Source organism: Octopus bimaculoides, chromosome 20 (genome assembly GCF_001194135.2).
Source record: "Octopus bimaculoides isolate UCB-OBI-ISO-001 chromosome 20, ASM119413v2, whole genome shotgun sequence".
In the NCBI taxonomy this organism is placed as follows: domain Eukaryota; kingdom Metazoa; phylum Mollusca; class Cephalopoda; order Octopoda; family Octopodidae; genus Octopus; species Octopus bimaculoides.
In genome coordinates this window covers 18,740,045-18,747,452 of record NC_069000.1, presented here as the reverse complement: position 1 = coordinate 18,747,452, position 7,408 = coordinate 18,740,045, and the positions used below count along the sequence as shown (strand labels likewise).

General features: G+C 36.0%; 1 long non-coding RNA gene across 1 annotated transcript in view; it reads right to left on the bottom strand.

The window, feature by feature from the left end:
• Window positions 1-1,013: 1,013 nt before the first annotated feature.
• The window catches only part of LOC128250335 (uncharacterized), a 44,084-nt gene continuing 37,689 nt past the window's right edge, over window positions 1,014-7,408 (bottom strand). Inside the window, exon 3 of the long non-coding RNA XR_008266362.1 lies at window positions 1,014-2,152. This is a non-coding gene — a long non-coding RNA (uncharacterized LOC128250335). The remainder of the gene's footprint in view (window positions 2,153-7,408) is intronic.

Here is a 7,408-nt window from a genome sequence, read left to right as displayed (position 1 = left end):
TAAATATATATGCATTAAAGAAATACACAAATACGCACATGGAATACATAATCACAAACATATATTTGTCATATATTTACTTATTGATGCATGTATTTATACAAATGTGTAACGACCAGAAATGCACAAAGACTTATATTTACAAAACTACAAAAGAAATATATTCACATATACAATAGTATCATACAAGCACATAGAGACACACTCAAACACACACCCACATGTACACACCCATATCCTCACACAAACACACATTCTTTCACACATACACAACTACATTTATATATATATATATATATATATATATATATATATATATATATATGAATGTATGATATATGTATGTATGTATGTATGTATGTGTGTATGTACGTACATATGTATTCAAATGTATAAAGGACATGAACACAGTATGACATAGGCAAATTGTTATAGAACCGAATCTATTCACATTTTTGAAGTCACCTGCTTGGTTGGGTTTGTAATGAGATCATTTAACTAGCATGTTAGTGTTAGCATATATCCATATCTATATGTGTATGTGTATGTGTGAGTGTGTGTGTTTTTGCTTATGTATGCATGTGTATACATACATATATCACACACATATATCATCATCATTATCATCACCACCATTATTTAGCATCCATCTTCTTTGAAGGCATGGGTTGAACAGTTTAATAGGATTTAGTGAGTCAGAGAACTGCATTAAGCACCTATGTCTGCTTTGGCATGGCTTCTATGGTTGGATGACCCTCATAATGCTAACCCTTTTACATAGTAAACTAGATGACACCGTGTTGCCAAGTAATTCTCAAGACAAAGGAAAAGCCCTCTCAGCTGAGTGGAGTTGTAGAGGGAAGTGGTTTTATGCCATTGGTTGAGAAGCTAAACTAGAGGAAAGAGCAAAGGTTCCTTGCTATGGAGGAGATACATGGCTAACCCAAATTATTTAAAAGTAGCTGGAAAGAAGACGATAGTGGTGATGAGGTGTCATAGCATATGCTCAAATTACAAGAAGGTGAGTATTAAATCAAGGGTCCACTGTGTATATGAAAGGTATTGTGAAAGTAATGCAGAAATGGGCATAACATTTTTTTATTAATTGACAAAGGTTGTTCAAATTCCACATGCTGGAATAGTAAATCTTTTATTTATTGAGTAGAACGAAGGTACTACTGAAGATGGTCTTTATCACAAGGGATGCATTTGTGCTATTGTTGAAACCAACTCTTGAGTCCTCTTTGAAAAAACTCAGATCTGCACTGTTGCATCTATTTGTTCACAGCCACTTTCATCTCGTCTGTGTCATCAAATCATTGTTCCCAAAGTCTGTAGTTCTTCATGGGACCAAATTTATATTTGGACTGTACAATGAATAGGAGACCACTGACTAATCCAGTTTGCTGATTCCTTGATTTGTTACCAAACATATGTGTGGTCATGCACTGTCATTCTGAATATGGATTGTTTTCAGAGTCTTGTTCAGCCTCTTCCTCCTAAAAGCTTCTCTAAGCTTTTTCAATGAATCAATGTACTGTTTTTTTTTTGTATACAATGTAGCCACATTCAAGAAAATCAAGAAGAATGATGGCTTTGTCATTCCCCAAAATACTTTTTGAGTTAATTACTCTTGAACTTCATAGACCTTAGAGAAAGACTGTGACACCATTCCATATACTGAGCTTTCATCATAAAGCTACACCCATGTTTCATCCTCTTCCCTCAGATTCGGAAAAAGTAACTTCGTTGGCCTCAGCACTTCCACTCTTTTCCCCCTCAGATCAGGTATAAACTGCCAAAGGGCTCATATTCACACACTTTTTTATACCCATAATCTTCTACCATCTTCTGTAACATTATTGTGGTCACAGTCCAGTTACACAGCAAGAACATAGATCGTGACTTATCTGTTTGCACAAATCAGTTTGTCCACTCACTGGCAATCTATGTCAGTGGTCATAGCTGATTTCTTTTATTATGTGGGTAATCTTCAATGCCAGTTCCCACTTCTTTAAACTTCTACATCCATCTGAGTTTGTCAATGATGTAAACAACTTGCAGCCTTCTGTTGATGTTGAACATCCTGTACTCGTCTGTCCTCAAGAACTCAATGATGCTACATTGACTCTGCTTGGGATCCATTATTTGGCTGCAATAAGGAAACAACAGGAAAAAGAGTTACAGTAGAGGATGAGTTATTTTGCTAACATTAGCAATTTGAATGACCTAAGTCAGTTATTAAAACAGTTATATTCACTTTTGCGCTTCAGTCAGGGCAACTATTGTGTATGTATGTATGTGTATGCATGCGTGTGTGTGTGTATGTGTGACCACTCACATACATAAACTTAACTGGGTCAATCTCAACTTGATTGACATGCCAATGTTTCTGTTGTTAAGTCACTACACCTAATTCAGGTTTAATGCAAAAATATTATAGCAAACAAAAAATATATATACTTGTGTGTGTGTGTGTGTGTGTGCATATGCATGCATATGTGCATGTGCATGCATATTGCTTTGAAGATACAACTGCATCTTTTATACTATTTATATATTTTTTATATTTCTATTTTATTATTATTTTTTTACAAAGCATCAAGCTGGCAGAAATGTTACATCACTAGACAAATTACTACTACTAGTAAGCAATTGCTACTAAGCAATTACTAGACAAATTGCTTAGTAGCTTTATTTACTACTTTATTTACTTTCTGAGTTCAAATTCTTCTGACATCGGCCTTGCTTTTCATCCATTCAGGATGAATAAAATAAGTACCAGTTGAGTACTGAGGTCAATGTAACTGATTAACTCTTCCCCTAAAATTTCAGGCCTTCCACTTATAGTAGAAGGGTAGTTCTTTACAGTTCTTTATAATCTTATTTTGGGCCAATGAAGTTCCAAATTTCAACACCATTTCTATAACTTCATGGTTTTGTCTTCTCAATGGAGAGTTTTGTGATGATGAATGTAACATTCAGACAAAGAACTAGTTCCAAACAGGACATTCAGACAATACAACAGACATAGACAACTAGATACTTTGTTTCTCAATCAACATCATATCACACATGATATTACACCCAAAGCAAGCCAAATAAAGATTAGTGGAACAGTGTATCTTGTAAACAATGTTCTTGAACAATGTAAAAAATGAACTGAAGGCATGCATAATGGCAGCATTCACCAACTTAAACAAGGAGACCGTTCAAAAGAGTTGCTGAAGATTCCAAAGTTGTCTGGAGGCCGTGGTTGAAGCCAATGGTGATTTTACTGAATAAATTTACTCTTTAGTATTTTATGAAATTTTAATGTAATTTTGGTAAATATATCTGTTAAAATGAGATGTCAGTGTTATTTTCATTTTTGTGTAATTTAGATAGTTGCCATTTTAGAGTAGGCAGGGGCATTGTGTGTACACTTATGTATGAGTGAGTGAGTGTGTGTGTGTGTGTGTGTGTGTGTGTGTGTGTGTGTGTGTGTGTGTGTGTGTGTGTGTGTGTGTGTGTGTGTGTGTGTGTGTGTGTGTGTGTGTGTGTGTGTGTGTGCGTGCGTGTGTGTGTGTGTGTGTGTGTGAATAAATTGTCATCTAAATTACACTGTTCCACTAATCTTTATTTGGCTTGCTTTGGGTGTGATATCATATGTGTGATATGATGTTGATTGAGAAACAAAGTATCTAGTTGTCTATGTCTGTTGTATTGTCTGAATGTCCTGTTTGGAATTAGTTCTTTGTCATAAGTACTATTTTCTGTCTTTAAGTTATCATTATTTGTTTTCTCTAAGGCAGTGAGCTGGCCAAATCGTTAGTGCACTGGATGAAATGCTTAGCAGTATTTCACCCACCGCTACGTTCTAAGTTCAAGTTCCGCTAAGGTTGACTTTGCCTTTCATCCTTTCGTGGTTAATTAAATAAGTACCAGTGAAGCATTGGGGTCAGTGTAATTGACTAGATCCCTCTCCACAAATTTGAGGCTTTGTGCGTTAAGTAGAAAGGATTATTTACTTACTCTGATGTTGTTACTTATAGTAATAAGATAGTGAATTCTTAGGCAGCATTTATGTCTTTAATGCTGTGGATACTGCTGAATTGAATGGTACTGTCCAGGTGTTGAAACCATAGTGATATCTGTTTGGGCAGCAGGTAATAGGAATACACACATTATGCTCGATTGTAGATTTCTTATATCTTAGTTTTGCTGTTCTGAGTTGTCCTTCATTCTTGTAAAGTGGAAAGTGTTTGTGGACTTATAGTTTATGAAGAAAACCAAATAATACATTGGTATTATTCAGTTTTCTTCATAAGTAGTCTAATTATGCTTTTGATAATGCTTAGATATCCAGTTTTGGGAAGCTCTGTGCCATATATATATATGTGTATGTATATATATATATTCCGTTTTTCCCTTCTTTGAACTTCCTTTGTTTCCGACGAAGAGCTCCGCTCGAAACGTCATACTCTCTCTCTTTCCTTTCCCGAGCGTCTAGTAACGCTATCCGTATCACGTCCTCCCGTTGTTGTTTTTTGTTATTGTTTTTTGTCTTTTTCCTTTTTTTGAACTTATATATATATATATATATATATATATATATATATATATATATACACACACATATATACACACACACACACACACACACACACACGCACACACACACACATATATATATATATATGCATATGTATATAGACACAAATCTATATGATATGATTAATCCTCCCCCCACAAAAAAACATTCATACAAGAGAGAACTCAATACCTTTTGGAATTGCTTTGCAGCCACCACATGATTTCAGGTTCAGTCCAACTGTATGACACCTTAGATAAGTGTCTTTTATTATAGCCTTGGGCTGACCAAAGCCTTGTAAGTGGATTTGGTGGAAAGAAATTTGTGGAAACCCATTGTATGTATGTGTGTATGTGGGTATATGTGTATATGTATTTCCAACCTGACACATTTAATCCTTCATTTTATAGCACTAATTATAGTTACTTTTATTATTCATTAATTTATCTATTTACCCATACGATTTCGTTTACTCCATATCATATGTTATAGTAAATTTAAGAAACCCTATATTCAATTCTCTCTCACTTTAACACTCCTTATAATTATTATTGTCATTCACTTATTTATCTATTTAGTCACAAAGTTTTGTTTACTCCATGCCATATGTTACGTTATAGTTATAGGGAAGTTAAGAAATGCAAATGTTCAACTCTGCTTCATTCTATAACTCTTTACTCTTTACTCTTTACTCTTTTACTTGTTTCAGTCATTTGACTGTGGCCATGCTGGAGCACCGCCTTTAGTCAAGCAAATCGACCCCAGGACTTATTCTTTGTAAGCCTAGTACTTATTCTATCGCTCTCTTTTGCCGAACCGCTAAGTTACGGGGACGTAAACACACCAGCATCGGTTGTCAAGCGATGTTGGGGGGACAAAGACAGACACACAAACATACACACACACACACACATATATGTATATACATATATATGACGGGCTTCTTTCAGTTTCCATCTACCAAATCCACTCACACGGTGCCACGTAGTGGGACTGAACCCAGAACCATGTGGTTGGTAAGCAAGCTACTTACCACACAGCCACTCCTACATAATTATTATTGCTATTCATTTAGTTGTCTATTTAGCCACAAAGTTTCGTTTATTCCATTTTATAGCAAAATTATGAAATCCATTTGATCAATTCTGTTTACTCTTGCTCTGAATCTCCGAGAAGTCACATTTGGCACAAACATCAGCCGAGGAGACTGGATAGAAACAGACAAATCCAATGCTTAGATACGAGCTGGAGCCAAATGTGAGCTACAAATATTTCTGGACTGATTAAGAAGTATATAATAATATACTTCATTAATGACGTCCACAACTTATCACCATCATCATACTTATTGACCAAGTTCCTTCTTCTTTTTCTTCATCTTCTTCTCCTCTTTCTCCTCCTCTACCTCCTCTCATCCCTCTTCCTTCTCTCTCCACCACAACCCCTCCTCCTCTTCCTTTTCTTTTTCCTCCTCTTCCTCCTCATTATCATTAACAATATCATCATCATTATTATTGGCATTTATGTTAAACCATTCCATTCTCTTACAGAACAGGTTTTCTGTTCTTTATGGAGGTGTATGTGTATGTGAGTGTGTGTGCATGTATGTGCACATACACACATTCACACACATACATGCATGTACACATCTACAGATACATATACAAAAGGCGTCTTCCAAAATGTGTTGTTTTTGGGGGGTTTTTTGCTACGAATTCACACAGTCATGCAACTGAATTATAAGAAAAGCATTTAATATTTTTCCTTTTTACCAAGTGGAATGTATAATTTACTAAATATATTGTTTTATTGCCATTTCATATATGGCTGTGTGGTAAGAAGCTTGATTCCCAACCACATGGTTCCTAGTTCAGTTACACCATGTGATGCTTTGAACAAGTGTCTTTCTCTGTCATCCTAGGCTGACCAACCAAAACCTTCGGAGTGGACTGGTAAACAGAAACTGAAAAAAAGCTCATCATATATATATAGAGAGAGAGAGAGAGCGAAAGAGAGAGAGAGAGAGAGAGAGAGAGAGAGAGAGAGAGCGAGAGGGAGAGAGAGAGTGAAAGAGAGAGAGCGAGAGCGAGAGAGAGAGAGAGAGAGAGCGAAAGAGAGAGAGCGAGAGCGAAAGAGAGAGAGCGAGAGCGAAAGAGCGAGAGCGAAAGAGCGAGAGCGAGAGAGAGAGAGGGAGAAAGAGAGAGAGAGTGTGTGTAAAAGGGATAAGTTATTATCTCTCAAATTGGTTTAGATGCCAGTTATCCACAACAGTTTATTATATAGTACTCAAACTCAGAAAGAGATACTGGTACTGGTAACTTCACTTGGGGTAATTCTGTGTTCCTATTCAGAACTGCAAATATTCTGTAGAGTTTTTAATAACATTGATAATGAAGATAAGTATATCTCGAGTATAACCAGCTGAAATTGCAAAGATAATCTCGAACTCAACTGAGGAAAGAAAACTCCGAATGACCCATCCTTGTTTTCTTTGTATCGTCTCTCTGGATGTTTTGTTGTCCCTTTTTTGTATCACCTAACTGTCTGGATGTTTTGCTTTCTTGTCCCATTTTGTATTTTTATATATGAAAACATATAGCGGCATACGTACATTTTCGTCTCTTATATTTATTATATTTATTTATAGATATATATATATATATATATCATCATCATCATCATCATCGTTTAACGTCCACTTTCCATGCTAGCATGGGTTGGACGATTTGACTGAGGACTGGTGAAACCGGATGGCAACACCAGGCTCCAATCTAATTTGGCAGAGTTTCTACAGCTGGATGCCCTTCCTAACGCCAACCACTCAGAGAGTGTAGT